This window comes from Amblyraja radiata, chromosome 5 (assembly GCF_010909765.2).
Source record: "Amblyraja radiata isolate CabotCenter1 chromosome 5, sAmbRad1.1.pri, whole genome shotgun sequence".
In the NCBI taxonomy this organism is placed as follows: domain Eukaryota; kingdom Metazoa; phylum Chordata; class Chondrichthyes; order Rajiformes; family Rajidae; genus Amblyraja; species Amblyraja radiata.
Genome location: NC_045960.1, coordinates 48,196,725 through 48,213,813, shown reverse-complemented (window position 1 = coordinate 48,213,813; position 17,089 = coordinate 48,196,725). Strand labels below are relative to the sequence as shown.

General features: G+C 41.0%; 1 pseudogene; it reads left to right on the top strand.

The window, feature by feature from the left end:
- The first annotated feature begins 15,419 nt into the window (after positions 1-15,419).
- LOC116973867 lies at positions 15,420-15,548 on the top strand (annotated as a pseudogene).
- Positions 15,549-17,089: the final 1,541 nt, after the last annotated feature.

Genomic DNA, 17,089 nt, shown 5'->3' with positions numbered 1-17,089 from the left:
TACAAGGCATTGGTGAGGCCAATTCTGGAGTATGGTGTACAATTTTGGTCGCCAAATTATAGGAAAGATGTCAACAAAATAGAGAGAGTACAGAGGAGATTTACTAGAATGTTGCCTGGGTTTCAGCAACTAAGTTACAGAGAAAGGTTGAACAAGTTAGGTCTTTATTCTTTGGAGCGCAGAAGGTTAAGGGGGTACTTGATAGAGGTCTTTAAAATGATGAGAGGGATAGACAGAGTTGACGTGGATAAGCTTTTTCCATTGAGAGTAGGGAAGATTCAAACAAGAGGACATGATTTGAGAATTAAGGGACAGAAGTTTAGGGGTAACATGAGGGGGAACTTCTTTACTCAGAGAGTGGTAGCTGTGTGGAATGAGCTTCCAGTGGAAGTGGTGGAGGCAGGTTCGATTTTATCATTTTAAAATAAATTGGATAGGTATATGGACGGGAAAGGAATGGAGGGTTATGGTCTGAGTGCAGGTAGATGGGACTAGGGGAGAATAAGTGTTCGGCACGGACTAGAAGGGCCGGGATGGCCTGTTTCCTTGCTGTAATTGTTATATGGTTATATGTTATATGTTATATGGTTATATAGTTGCTTGAATACAGCTGGGAAGAAATTGTCCCTGAATCTGAAGGTGTGTATTTTCACACTTCTGAACCTCTTGCCTGAGGGGAGAGGGGAGAAGAGGGAGTGTCCGGGGTGAGACTCGGCTGAATAACTGGTGGGGGCAATCAATTTGATATCAGGCAAGATGCTGGAGTAACTCAGTGGGTCAGACAGCATCTCTGGAGGACATGGATAGGACGTTTTGGGTCGGCACCCTTCTTTAGTCTGATGCTGGGCACAATGGTGACACAATGTTTGAACTTCCTGACCAACTAACCCAGAGGGTTGGATTACTTCTCCAGGTACCAGAGTTCTAAGTCTCATCATAGCAGCTGCAGAATATAAAAAATAAATGTTATTGCTAATAATAGTTAAAAAAAAGAATCTGATTTTCATTAAAATATGGGTTCTTTACACAACTATCCTTCAAAGAGATAAACCTGCCATTGTGCACAGGTTACTCTGATAATAAGACACCAGACTTACTAATGTGGATGACTCTTTAATCCTCTGAAATGCCCCAACATGCCATTCCGTTCACGGCTAATTAGGAACAGTCAGTGAATACTGACGTTGTTGCCTAGATCCTAAATCTGAATAAATAAAATGAAATGTAGGGCTGTGCCAAATAAAAGCAGCTGGTTTCCTTCCTAATATGACAGGGCCGAAACAGCTGCGATTTTGCTGCAGTTTGAAGGATTGAGGCCATTTTTACTTGAAATCTTTGAAAACAGCATGGAATGAGACCATCAGTCTGAAGAAGGGTTTCGGCCTGAAACGTCGCCCATTTCCTTCGCTCCATAGATGCTGCTGCACCCGCTGAGTTTCCCCAGCAATTTTGTGTACCCTGGAATGAGACCATACCAGGTTTTGATCTTGAAAGAAGTATCGGAAATACTGACAATGGCCCTTGTGTAGCCACTTTGCTACTTCCTGTCAGCTCAAATGCTCTTTCTGTCAGTTACCTTTCATAAACTATTCCAATGCATTGCCATTAGCTAGGCCTTGAGTATCTCCTGCAGAAATCAGTGGCACCTTCACACCCAATAGAATTGTTTGCCAGATGAATGAAGTAACTTAAAGGGAGACAGGGCATAAAAGAGCTATAGACTTCTTTCTTCCTCTTAAAATGATGCTAGCATCTGCTCTGAAAGGGATTTAACTTTTTAACTGTGCTTTTCAAGGAACTTGGCTTTCAGTGAGATATACTTGAGTGGGCAATTATCTCTCCCCTTGACTTTGCTTCCAGGGCCCTCACTGTGTGCTGTGCATGGCTCTTGAAAGATTCTAACAGTGAAGTTGACAAACTGACCTAGAGATACGAGATTATAATGATGTGTATGGCTTATTTCATCTCTCATTTCTTTTATAGTAAGTGGTGCTGCTAACAGAAGATGCAAATATTTGAACTTCGGGCTTTTCAGACACTCATGTAACATTACACTGAAACATTGTTCCCATTTACTGATACAGATAAGGCAGCTGACAACAAACAATGGAACTCCTGTCAAAACAACTAGCTTACAAAGATGGCTTGCACGCTTGTGCCTAACAGGCCTGTTGTTTAAAAACCCCAGGTAGCCTCTAATGCATTGAACCAAGTACCTCTTATTTAAGGTGTCCATGGGTGGGTAGTGGGTCTGGGAAGATGTTGCACCCGCATTCTTTCTTCAGGGGCTGGGAGCTGACAGTGATAAAGCGGTGCTAAATGGTTGTTTTGTCTTTGTTTTGAGTAGATCCTGAAGAAAAATGCCACAGACCATGAAAAGTCTGAATTCCTGAAGGAGGCACACTTGATGAGGCACAAGTGTCTCCATTACCAGCAGCCTCTGTTTTTGACACATGAATGAGGGCTCTGCCCTTTTTAGGGAACGTCTTTCATCTGAACATTCTTACCTTGTGATCTCCTATTCCTGGACTTTTGTGCCCGCTGAAAGGAAAGACGAAGACAGAAGAAGTATTGCTGCTGCTTGATTTTCAGTTTCTATTCACACCTTTAGAGCTGCAATAGCAACAATATCTAACAGTATTTAAAGAACAAGTTACTTTAATTTTACATGTTCATTCCTTCTAAGCTCTCCTTCATTTGGGACGCCTGTATTGTGCAAGACACTAACCTTCACACAAAAGCCAATTAATGATGGATTGGTAACATGTTAATGATCAACAGTTGTTGGTGAGAAGACGTGGACAACCTTCGTACAGGAGCCATAAAACAAAGAAAATGTTGCAGACACTCAACAGATCAGGCAGCCTCTGTGGAAAGAGAAACAGTTAATATTTCCAGTCTGAGACCCTTCGTCAGAAGGATTCTTACTTCAGATTTCCAGCATCTACAGTTCATTGTTGGTGTATAATTTGTTCAGCCCATTGGCAATGCAGCGGCAAGTTTACATTCAAGTGTGGGAAGTGGGAGGTTTGGGTTATGGAAGTAGCAAATGCATTCATGTAGGTTTACTGAGGCCAAACTAAAGGGCAATTTTCACAAAGTTTGGTTCCCCAAACAGAAGACAAAAAAATCTTGCCTTGTAGTTGATCATTGATCGAGAAGGGTATGAAAGCTTCCTAATCTTCCCCAAATATTCTCGTAGATATTTGTTTCATGCATCTGAATGGGCAAGTGTGTCTACATTTGGTAATTAATCTGAACATTGTCAGATAATGCAACAGATCCTCCACACAGTTTTGATTACAGGGAGACCATAACTCTCCCTTATACTTTAAAATGTTGAGATGAGAATGTAACTAATTGAGACTAGTCATATGTCCTGATTTTAACTGTGGGCCATTTTTCAGTAGGTGAGCAGTAATATTACTTTGGAAGAAAGTATCTCTGTTCAAACGCTAAAGTTGATGTTTTTTGCCACATCCTTGCACACACCAAGAGTGGCCACAAGTATGCACCATATTTTGATGTGGAAATTAACTGAAGCCTGAAACTCACTTAACATCAAGAAGTTCAATCAGTATGCTCAAGGCCTTGCAATAATTTCTCTGCAATTCACCGTAGAGCTACAACCCATGGAGACAGCTGAGAATTTCCCTTCATTCATTCTCTAACAATGAATATCAATGGAGGGAGAGAGAGTTGGGTTCTGTGGTAATCTGAGCATTTCTTGTGGATTCATTGTGTTATTCATCTATGATCTAATCTGAATCATAGAACAAATGCTTTAGTTGTCCAGGGAGAAAATATGTTCGACCTTTCTTCTGGTGAGTTGTTAAAATGTTTGCTCAAATATCAAGCTGAACAGAAATCAAATGAGCTGTATTTTTTTAGAGATACAGCACGGAAACAGGCCCTTCGGCCCACCGGGTCAGCGCCGACCAGCAATCCACGCACATGAACACTATCCTACACATACTAGGGACAATTTTTACATTTACCAAACCAGCTAACGTACAAACCTGTACGTCTTTGGAATGTGGGAGAAAACCAAAGATCTCGGAGAAAACCCACGCAGGTCATGGGGAGAACGTTCAAACTGCGTACAAACAGCACCTGTAGTTGGGATCAAACCCGGGTCTCCGGCGCTGCATTCGCTGTAAGGCAGCAACTCTACTGTGGCGCTACCATGACTGCCCATTGAAGAAAAACGTCATTGTTTTATTACTAAACCAAATAACGGAAAAATATTTGCATTACTCGCTCAAGAGTTCTTTGCTGTAAATAGAGGTAAATCCTTAATGATTATGTCATTTAGTCAAACGCAGAAACAATAATGATCGAATGATGAAATATTTCCCTTTTATTTTGACATCCTTTTCATTTCTCTCATTCCAAATATCTCCAGTGTTTGGCACAATTGTGCCATTGACTACCATTGTGCTTTTGGTTGTTTGAAAAACACTGTACTTCGTGCCTTTATACACAAATATTCCCATTCTAAAAATACAGGGAAAGCAGTGCAAAATTATGCCATGTTGCACGTTGTTCTGGTGCCTTTACCATTGAATTACGTGGAAGCTAATGTTGCCGACAAGCATATTTTTGAAAATAGAAAAGTAAAGTATGGACTAATGTAAAAAGAAGACTTTGCCATGTTAGCCGGCCCTCAGATCATTCTATAGTTCAGCTGTAGTCAATACAGCGGATAATATAGAATGATCACAGAATGTCTGATATGTTTTATTTTTTTTAATGATCCTCTTCAGTCCCAATTGCTCAATATAGTCAGTAGATGCTTAACTAATCAATTATTTGTTTTTCTAATATGTTTGTGACTGAGAGAAAGCATATAATTGTTTTTACAATAAGTTATGTTATTAAAACTTTATTTTACAATTAACAAAATGTAACCGCTGGAATTTGTTTATTTTAGTAAATAATATGTCTTGTCCATCAGAACAATTCTTTTTCATTAATCTTATTGTCTCAATTGAGGTCTTTGCCCTTTAGGCAAACTGGACTTTTGTTTTGCTGGATTCTTACATTTCAGATTTGTTATGGTAATAACTGCAGCCTTCTAGGTAGATATTGCACCATAATTTTACCAATGTGTGACACTTTTTTTTTGTCTCATTTGCACTGAGGCAAGTGACACATTTGCCCTTTGTGGCTGTCTGCATGGACTTTCCTGTCTTTTCTTATTGCACCATAAGGAAATGGAGATTGCTTTGCTTTTACTCATTCTGCAGAATACCATGTCTGTAGATGTAAATCTTCCCTATTAGTCTGCGAGCAATGGTCCTATGACTACAAATAAATATGTCTGTCATATCAATTGGCTGTCGGGAAGATTAATGTCAATACAATCAAAGAATAAAATATGTAAAACCTGACACCGTTGCATGATACTCTACATGATACTGGTGTGGTATGTGGACATTTGAGTGGAAGTGGTCAGAAAAAAAATCATATACAAGAGCAGAGGGAGTCCTGTCAGTTCACCTACCCAATTCTTTCCACACCAAGATAAGTCAAAGTGCTCTCCATAAAAACCCTAAAACAAAGTAGTCCAGATACTGGAAATCTGAAATAACACAGAGGCACAATGGTAGAGTTGCTGCCTTACAGTGCCAGAGACCCGGGTTCGATCCTGACGATGGGTGCTGTCTATACAGAGTTTGTATGTTCTCGTGAGATTGACTACGTGGGTTTTCTCGGGGTGCTCCAGTTTACTCCCACATTCCAAAGGCGTGCAGGTTTGTAGGTTAATTCAGTAAAAATGATAAAATTGTTCCTAGTGTGCAGGATAGTGCTCATGTACGGGGATCGCCAGTCAGCAGGGACTTGGTGGGCCAAACGGTCTGTTGCCACGCTGTATCTCTAAACTAAACTAAACTAAACTCAAAAGATCAGCCAGAATCTATTTTGTGAAAGCCATACATAATATTAACCCGTTTGATTGACTTGGACCTGAAATGTTAATTCTATTTCTCTCTTCACAGATGCTGCCTTACCTGCCTAGTATTTTCACACCATTTTTATTTTATTAACTTTATGCCATGTTATCACAGAAGCAGAAAAATAAGTATCAAAATGTTATTATTTCAAGGAGAAAGCACATTATTATTTAGTAATAATAACTTTAGTATGGGAAATATATGTAAAATGTGACTGTGACTAATTTTCTAAGTTTCTATTTTTAATTTAAATCTGGATATGTCTGTTCCACTAATGTAAAATTTTGCAAAAGTCAGTAAGTATGAAACGTCGATATGTTAAGAATAAGATTTTATATACTTTGTTCAAATTATTTGTGTTTAAACATTTTATTAAAGTTTATATGTGTTTTTGGGCAACTTTTGTAATTTTGTTTAAAAATAAATTTTAATATTTAAAAAATATTTTTTTCATTTTGAATGCTTCTGAATATCTGACATGTGCTAAGATATGAACAGTTTTGATGCTAAAGCAGACGGCATGGTTTTGTAAGTTGCCAAAGATTTTCTCAGCAGATTTGCGGGCAGGACTTGCTCTGACTCAGGGTTCACTCCGATTAGGTGGTACGAGATTCTGGTTACACACTGTGCATCACTGCACCACTTAATCAGGTTGATAAGTTTGGCTTTATTACTCCGACCCTGTTAAATACTAAACTCTAACTAAAGCAAATTAATATTTGGTTATTTTATGAGGTTATGTGGTGGGCCCCACTCAGAAAACCATTGGACAATATAATGGCAATGCCAGCGTGTCAGAACTATGTGATATCCTGCAAGCTTTACAGTAAAATTATCAGCCGCTAACACGGTTTTATATATCCTGGAAAATGCAATTAATGAGCATAAAGGAAATCGTTTCAAATTGCTGGCATTAATGGGAAATTATGTCCAGTGTTCAGATGCTTTACCAACCCTTTAATGTTAATTTTGATCAGTTAAAGTTAATTGGCTGGAGTTTGGGGTATTCATGTCATGTGTAATCTCCGGTAATCCTTCCTTGATCCTGTTTGTCATTTTTCAGTAAATCAAATGACCAGAAGTACTGAAACCAATTTCCAATGCCACAAATTGTCAGGTTGGTGTACTGCTTGACTTGTCACAACACATGAGAAGTTGTCTGGCTTTTTACATCTGCTGGAAATTGGTGTATGTTAAACGTGCTTATGGTGTATTGTGGCACTATGGCTGATCACCCTTTCAGTAGCATTAATAAGGAAGTTTGTAAGGAAAATGATCAGAAGTCACCATCTGGGTGAGATTACCTGCTGAAAAGCTTTGCAGTAATTTTGAGGTTTATGATACATTGCTAAGAGATTCACAGCTGGAGTAATTTGTAAGATTGATGCTATTGGCTGCACATTTGCTATTGGTGTAAAATATTATGCCAGCAGCATTCTCATGGATATTATGCACAAATAAGTTGCGTGAAACTATATTAGTTTAAGTGGTATTTGAACCTCTTCATAATCATTGTTGAAGACAATGTCGACAGTTGTTTGTTTAACATAATATGATACAAACATAGGTAAAATTCCAAAGCTGCTCAGGAAAGACTTTTAAAGACATTCAATTTATTTATTTTGATGCATTTGATAAAGAGCTAATTTGAGAACAGAGAAACGGGTAGGATTCACTGAGCAATAAAATCAAAACACTCCATTATGATCAAGATTCATTTATCCTATTTATTGACATTTGGAAAGTCCTTAACATTTTACTTACTAATTTTATTTAAAAGGATGGCATGAATATAAATTGAAGACTATCATTTTATTGCTGAACATATTTTACGATTCCACTTTTGTCAAAAAGTCCTACTTTTACTTCTGACATCATGTTATTAAATTATTGTCTCTAAAAGCTCAAAATCTGTAATCATGTGTAAAGGAATTGATTCATTGAACTGAATAGAAAGACACAGCATGGAAACAAGCCCTTTGGTCCATGAAGTTCACGCCAACCATTGACAATGTGCTGTTTCAGTGAGGATATAGATCTACATGTCATTTATCTCTGAGTGATGTTCTGAAGAATATTTGCAAATCACTTGAAATACAATTGCATCTTATTTCTCTTACGAGCTTAATGCTCTTTGTTGAGAGGCACCGTGATGGTATACCATTAAAAAATATTGCCTTTACATCTGTGAACTGTGAAATGCTTGGAGATTGAGTAATCTATATTTTAATTTAATTTAGTTTATTGTCCTGTGTACCGAGGTACAGTGAAATGCTTTTGTTGCATGCTAACCAGTTAGCAGAAAGACAATGTATGATTACAATCAAGCAATTCGCAGTGTACAATTACGAGATAGAGGGAATAATATTTTGTGCAAGATAATGTCCAGTAAAGTCTGAGAGTCTCCAATGGGTAGATAGGACCGCTCTCAAGTTGTTGATAGGATGGTTCAGTTGCCTCATAACACAAGAAACTGTACCTGAATCTGGAGGTGTGCGTTTTCACACTTCTGTACATCTTGCCTGATGGGTGAGTGGAGAAGCGGGAGTAACCAGGGTAAGATTTGTCCTTGATTGGTGGCCCTGCCAAGGCAGCATGAAGTGTAAATAGAGTCAATGGGTGGTTTGTGTGATGGTCTGGGTTGCAGAGAAATTCTTGACCATATCCTGTGTTACAAGGAGAATATTTTAGTCTGAAGAAGGAACCCGACCTGAAACATCATCCTTCCATGCCTGCCTGACCCACTGAGTTCCTCCAACACTTTACCTTTTGCTCAAGATTCTAACATCTGCAGTTCCTTGTGTCTCGTCCAACAGTTTTTGTTTTTTACTCAGAATATTTTAGCGAGCAGCCTTGGTTTAAGTGAAGCACATATTTCAACGTTCTAATAGTTAGGATGAGATTCCTGACTGTCAAGGTTTTCCAGCTGCAGAATGTAAAGTTAATCCTTGGTTGGACGTGTTTCTGCAGAGCAGTGTTTCTGTTTTTTCAGCATGGTATCAGTTTCAGCTCTTCTAACACCTGAAGTCACTCAGCTGTGGAGAGAGATTTACCTTACTCTTCCTGCTGGTACACTTTAAGTTCCTAATTCAGCTGTCATTACGAGAGAAGGCATGTGTCATCTATTTGGTCGCTTACTTAAAATAACTCCAATCCTAAACTATCTCTGTCATTCAGTGTGAGCACATTTAATCAGTACCCTGATCAATTAATCCCCATGCCTTTCAAATATTTTACAGAGAAGGGGGGGGGGGGGTTGTCACATATTTGTTTCTGCTCATTATTCATTCTTGAAAGAAATATATTTTCTTTTTTCCAACAATCAGAAAACTGCAGAAGTTTATGGTAGATTTTTAATTCACTAAAATAAGGGGGGGAACCAACATTATATAGTACACGGTGTTTGCCCTCTCTCTGACAGCTTTAAATCTAGTTGGATCATTGTTAAAATGACTATGACTTTAATTGGGGATTCATGAGGCTGATGATAATAGTCATACAGTGCAGTAGTGCTGTGATGAAATTATTTTTTAGATCCTTTATCCTCTGACACATTGATTCTGAAGGCCCTCACGCAATGTTCCTTGGTTTTTGTGGTATTTATTAATAATATATTGAAGTGCACAAGGCATGATCAGAGGTTTGCAGATGTCATCAAAATTGGGAATTTGTTGTAGACTGCAATAACATATGACACAAAAATGGCAAAGAGATATCAACCAGGGAAAGATAATGTGACGAATCTGAGGAGAATAATATAATAAACAATAGAATAATATAATGAATGGCAACAAACCAAAACTTGTTGAGGAATAGAGGAATTTTTGAGAAAGTGAACATATTCCTGAAGGTAGCAAGATAGGGTAGATAATATGCTCATAGGCTTTACTTTCTTGGCTAAGGCATACAATGTAGTAATAGGAAGGTTATGCCAGAATTGTATAAAGCATGAATTACATAATAGTTAGATTATTGTATATAGTAACCACATACCTGTCAGGAAATCCTTCAGAGGGGTGAACCCCCGAAAAGCACCTGGTCCTGATGGTATACCCGGTCGTGTTCTAAAAACCTGTGCGGACCAACTGGCGGGAGTTTTTACGGACATTTTCAACCTCTCACTTCTGAGGTCTGAGGTCCCCACCTGCTTTAAAAGGGCATCAATTATACCGGTGCCCAAGAAGAGTAAGGTGACGTGCCTCAATGACTATCGGCCAGTGGCACTAACGCCGGTGGTGATGAAGTGCTTTGAGAGGTTGATCATGGAGCAAATCAACTCCTACCTCGACAAAAACCTGGACCCACTGCAGTTCGCGTACCGCCACAACAGATCAACGGTGGATGCGATCTCGCTGGCCCTCCACTCCGCACTGGACCACTTGGACAACAAAAACTCATATGTCAGGCTGTTATTCATTGATTACAGCTCGGCATTTAACACAATCATCCCCTCCAAACTGGTTACCAAACTCGCAGAACTGGGTCTCTGCGCATCCCTCTGCAACTGGATCCTCGACTTCCTCATCCACAGACCACAGTCTGTTCGTATTGGTGGAAATGTGTCAGCCTCGATAACAATCAGCACGGGAGCACCTCAAGGCTGCGTACTCAGCCCCCTGCTGTACTCACTCTATGCCCATGACTGCGTAGCATATCACAGTGCGAACTCCATCATCAAGTTCGCTGACGACACCACTATTGTGGGGCGTATCACTGATGGGGATGAGTCAGAATACAGAAGAGAGATCGAGCAACTGTCCATATGGTGCCAGCGCAATAACCTGGCCCTCAACACCAGCAAAACCAAGGAACTGATTGTGGACTTTGGAAGGAGTAGGAGGGGGACCCACAGCCTCATTTATATCAACGGGTCGATGGTTGAAAGGGTCAAGAACTTCAAATTCCTGGGCGTGCACATCTCTGAAGATCTTTCCTGGTCCGAGAACACTAACGCAATTATCAAAAAAGCTCATCAGCGCCTCTACTTCCTAAGAAGATTACGGAGAGTCGGATTGTCAAGGAAGACTCTCTCTAACTTCTACAGGTGCACAGTCGAGAGCATACTGACCGGTTGCATCGTGGCTTGGTTCGGCAATTTGAGCGCCCTGGAGAGGAAAAGACTACAAAAAGTAGTAAACACTGCCCAGTCCATCATCGGCTCTGACCTTCCTTCCATCGAGGGGATTTATCGCAGTCGCTGCCTCAAAAAGGCTGGCAGTATCATCAAAGACCCACACCATCCTGGCCACACACTCATCTCCCTGCTACCTTCAGGTAGAAGGTACAGGAGCCTGAAGACTGCAACAACCAGGTTCAGGAATAGCTACTTCCCCACAGCCATCAGGCTATTAAACCTGGCTCGGACAAAACTCTGATTATTAATAACCACTTTCTGTTATTTGCACTTTACCAGTTTATTTATTCATGTGTGTATATATTTATATCATGGTATATGGACACATTTATCTGTTTTGTAGTAAATGCCTACTATTTTCTGTGTGCTTAAGCAAAGCAAGAATTTCATTGTCCTATATAGGGACACATGACAATAAACTCACTTGAACTTGAACTTGATACCTAGAGGCTCAGAGTGATGCTGGAGAATCCCAGGACAATTGGAGTCTGCTCTTGGGTTCTACACGGACTTCAGATACATAACAGAATGATCAATGTTAGAGGCACTGTGGATGTTTAGAAATTTCTCTTTTGAGGACATATCGGTTGCTGGCCCCAGCAAAAATAATACTGCGCATATTTTGTTTTGGTAGGTAAGGGAAAACAGTACAATTATCACCAGAAGTGGAAATGTGTATCTGACTACTTACTGTAGGTTGGTTGTGTCTGCTCGAGACGGAAAATTTAGTCAAAATAAGGGATAAAGTGGTCCAGTTTGCATGCTGGGATATTTGGAGCTATAGTTCTTGCCAGTCTTGAGAACAGATTGATGAATCCACTTTTAAATTCTTAACCTCACTAAATGTTGAAAGCCTTCCTACCCTGTTTGTACTATGATAAGAAAGATTGATCAAATAGACAGAAGTTAGGCCAACATCTATTATGAAGCTAGACTTACCATTACCACAGAATCAATTTTATATCGACATGGGAGGTAGGAATACGAGTATCCCTGTTTGGGGATTGGTACATTTGTAGTGCAGCTACAGTTATTTAGACGAGTTGATCAGGGTGGATTCACGGATAGGTTAACTTCTGGAATTTTTCTTTATTACAGGGACATATGTTTACTAAAAGGTGGTGGTGGGAATATAGGATTAATACCTAGCTTCAATCTGGTTTCTTTTTATGTGACAAGTGGTCAAGGTGTGTCCACTAATGATGTACTAACATGGATTAGAAGACAATGACCAAATTAATTTCATGGTATGTTTAGTGTTCTTCCTTATGTATCTCTTTTCTTGCTCTGTGATGTTTCTAGTTTTTGGGATCATTAACGGCTGTACTATGATGATGATCAACCTAGTCATTTGTGGAACAAATTACCCCCACTGCATGCTTTAGTCACTCATCCATGTTTTCCACAGATGCTGCTCCATTGAGTTACTCCAGCACTTTGTGACTTTGTAGTCATTTATTGACGACTGCTTGTTTTCTTCTTCCCTGTCCTATGTTGTTCAATCTTGCAAAGAGATTGCATATATTCTCTTGCAGAGCATTTGAATGGCTTGGATAAAGTGGATGTGGAGAGGATATTTCCACTAGTGGGAGAGTCTAGGACTAAAGGTCATAGCTTCAGAATTAAAGGATGTTCCTTTAGGATGGAGCGGAGAAATGTATTTTGTCAGAGGGTGGTGAATCTGTGAAATTATTCGCCACGGAAGGCCATGTCAATCTAAGGCAAAGATAGATGGATTCTTGATTAGTATGGGTGTCAAGGGTTATGGGGAGAAGGAGAAGTATCACATGGCCTTATAATTTCAGTTTGCATTAAAAAAAATATCATCTATACTTTGAATTGGAGTCAGGTGTTACTGGGGTTGAGAGGGAAAGATAGATCAGCCATGATTGAAGTCTTGATGAATGGTCATCTGAATGGTCTAATTCTGCTCCTAGAACTTATGAATTCCAATGTTTTTGTTTTTTGTTTTATCCATTTATGAAAGAAGAATTAAAAGTGTTTCTTGAAGGCACCATTTCTCTCTGTGGGGTTTTCCCATGGCTGTCAGGAGTGCTTGGTATACATTTGGGAAGTCATTTTTCACCTCTCAAACTGGAAGGTAAATGTTGAAGATCTATTTGACTGAAGGATCATTGCAGCTGCCTCCAATCCTGCCCTTTCCTGATATTCCAACATTTGTAGTTCTATTGCAGGGTCAGCTGTATGAGCTTTAACCAGACCTTCCCAAATGCACCAGGCCAAACTGAAGCGAAATCTACTTTAGCAAGTGAGGCAACCTGGTACCTATTGTGGATCAAACCCCAAATCTTCCTTGTTTGTTGATTCCTCTTGCCTTAACTGAGCTTAATTTTATTTAAGTAAAACTGCTGCTACTTGAGAAATGCAGCTCTTCAAATTATTGTGCTACTGAAAAAAATGATATCTCGCCCTGTTATAATTATTCTACCTGCATTGAAAGCAATGTTTCATATTATTTATATTTACATACTATGTAGAGCACCTTCCAACCGAATGAAAGTATTGTTTACATTTTTTAAAGAAAGAGACACGTGATATGGTCAAATTGGAAAGCAAGAATAATGAACTATAAGAGAGTGAGACGCAATGCAGAGATTGTGTAACCTCAGGAACACCTTTAAAGATCTCCTGGTCCCATTGATTGTCGATGGCAAACATTGTGTTACCCGACTTTAACCTTCATGAAACTATCTATTCACACGATGTGTCAATTAAAATGGAAGTGTTGGATTTGCTTCGATTCCACGTGTTCTATGGCAATATATGACAATTATCTCCTGCACTCTTCCTAACATTGTCATCTTTTTTCCTTCTCATTTGCAAGGGAGTCACTAATATGGGACAATTGGTTCTGCTGTTTTTGACAAGGGTCTAGAAATCTGCCTGGTTAATCAAATAATCAGTAATGATAAAATGCAGGCCTAATATGGCCTGATTTATCTATACATATTTTTTGGACGGCTCAAACGCTGATGATTGGGATGGGAATCAATCGCGAAGGAAGGGGATACTTGGGCAAGTTACAACATTTCAGTATAGTCCCAACAGATTGAGCAGGATTAAATCCTTATATCTGTGCAGTGAGTTCTATAAAGTGCAGTAAGTTTACCAATGGAATCATTTTCTAGGTGATGAATCCTTTGAATGTTCCTTTCTATTGAATGTGATACTTCATGGAAACCGATCAAATAATGCTTTACTCTGAATCGCTTAATCACAAAGAACTGCAGATACCGGTTAACAAAAAAGCACCAAAGAGCTGGAGTAACTCAGCGGTTCAGGCAGGAACTCTGGAGAACATGGAAAGGCCATGTTTTGGGTAGGGACCCTTCCGACTGCCTTCTGACAATCTGTGCACATTTTCACCGTACTTCTTCATCTGTGACTACAGCAGGCAAGTGGTTAGACTGCAGCTGATTAGATGCAGACCAAACTGTCCTGCACATTACCACATCCAAAAGTTTCAAGTGTATGGACTATACGATAAATCAGCATTGATACTTCTCCCACTGTCTCCCACTATCCCACCAACCCCCCACCCCCCTCCCTAGCCCCATCCACTTCCAGCTACATCTGTCCCCTTGGCATTATATTTCACTCTATATCTCTCGATATCTGGCACTCTTTTGTCTCCTTGTCTCTTTATTGTCTTCTGTTCATTGCCAGCCTTTGCCTACCTATCCGCCAATCTATGCCGGATCTCACTAGTATCCACCTCTGTTCCAGCTTTCACTTCCCTTTTACAATCACTCTGAGGAATGGTCCCAACCCGAAATGTCACTTCATCCATGTTCACCAGAGATGCTGCCTGACTCGCTGTGTTACTTTGGCACTAGTGTCATTATTTTTACTCTGAACCAGTTGCTGTTCCTGATAGATGGGACCTTTCCCAGTGAAATATAGAAGGGAAGCTACATAGCAGTAATGGTTTCTACAGTCTGAAGAAGGGTTTCGGCCCGAAACGTCGCCTATTTCCTTCGCTCCATAGATGCTGCTGCACCCGCTGAGTTTCCCCAGCAATTTTGTGTACCTATGGTTTCTACTTTGTTGGATACTAAAATAGGACTGCTGGGTGGGTCCTGTTGATGATGCAAGGTGGGATGTTTGGTAACAGCTTAATGTGCACTGTTCCTAGCACAGTTGAAACAAATGGGGGAAATATTTTATGTGATGATCCTACTGACATTTGAATGGGGCAAAATGAGATATGGAAACATTACACCTCATGAGACAGAGAGAGGGAGACAGAGAGAGACAGAGAGAGAGAGAGAGACAGACAGAGAGAGACAGAGAGAGAGAGAGAAAGATTCGCTTCTCGGCCTTTTGGCTTAGATCAAGTTTCTGTTCTTATCAGTTTAATATCTGGTATGTTTTACGTTTTGTGATGCGGAGAGACGTGTACATTACAGAATGCTCTTGCACATTCTGCACCTCCTTGCCTTTGTCTTCCGTCCGGACACACCCTGACGGTCCGTGTTACCGGTCCTGACAGCGGGGGCGGTCCCCAGTGGAGGTCTCTCTACAAGGGAGTCTACCCTCTTTACATCGGGGACCTGGGTGTAGAGAGTGTTGCACAGGGCCGTGGAGTGTAATAAACTTTTGAGTTGGTTCACAGGCTCACCGGCTGCCAGTAACTTCTGCGGTGAGGAAGAGACTGTGTTCCACGTGTATATGGAGTGCGCGAGGTTACTGCCCCTGTATGAATATCTGAAGGGGCTGCTCCTCAAGTTTTGCTGCATTTTAGTCCCACGATCCTAGTGTTTGGGCACGGGGCAGGGAGTGGGGAGGGCCGATCGGGAGGGTAGGATCCCCCTGTCAGTTTGGTCCTGGGCCTGGCCAAGATGGCCATTCACGGGTCCAGGCAGCGGGCGGTCGATGGTCACACCAGAGTCAGCTGCCTGCCCCTCTTCCGGGCCCACGTCCATGCTCACGTGTCCCTGGAGAGGGAACACGCGGTGTCCATGGGGACACTGGAGGCCTTCCATGTATGCTGGTCGCCGCGAGGGGTCGAGAGCATTGTAAATAAAGATTGCACCATTGTATTATAATGACTGCTTGATGTATTGTGACCATTGAACGTTTATGTACTTTTGGTACACTGTAATATGCAATTGTTGAATAAAGTCCTTGGAAAGGAGAGAGAGAGAGAGAGAGAGAGAGAGAGAGAGAGAGGAGAGAGAGAGAGAGAGAGAGAGAGAGAGAGAGGAGAGAGAGAGAGAGAGAGAGATAGAGAGAGAGATAGAGAGAGAGAGAGAGAGAGAGAGAGAGAGCATCTCGCGATCTATCTTCTCGCTAGCGCTCATCTATCCTCTCTCGCTCTATCGCGATCTCTCGCTAGCGCTCTCGCGCGCTCGCTCTATCGCTCGCGATCTATATCTGCTCATTCTCTCTCTCTGCTCTCTCTCAGCTCTCTCTCTCTCTCTCTCGCTCTCGCTCTCTCTCGCTCGCTGCGTCTCTCTCTCTCTCTCTCGCTCTCTCTCTCTCTCTCTCTCGCTCTCTCTCTCTCTCTCTCTCTCTCTCTCTCTCTCTCTCTCTCTCTCTCTCTCTCTCTCTCTCTCTCTCTCTCTCTCTCTCTCTCTCTCTCTCTCTCTCTCTCTCTCTCTCTCTCTCTCTCTCTCTCTCTCTCTCTCTCTCTCTCTCTCTCTCTCTCTCTCTCTCTCTCTCTCTCTCTCTCTCTCTCTCTCTCTCTCTCTCTCTCTCGCTTCTCTCTCTCTCTCTCTCTCTCTCTCTCTCTCTCTCTCTCTCTCTCTCTCTCTCTCTCTCTCTCTATCTCTCTCTCTCTCTCTCTCTCTCTCTCTCTCTCTCTCTCTCTCTCTCTCTCTCTCTCTCTCTCTCTCTCTCTCTCTCTCTCTCTCTCTCTCTCTCTCTCTCTCTCTCTCTCTCTCTCTCTCTCTCTCTCTCTCTCTCTCTCTCTCTCTCTCTCTCTCTCTCTCTCTCTCTCTCTCTCTCTCTCTCTCTCTCTCTCTCTCTCTCTCTC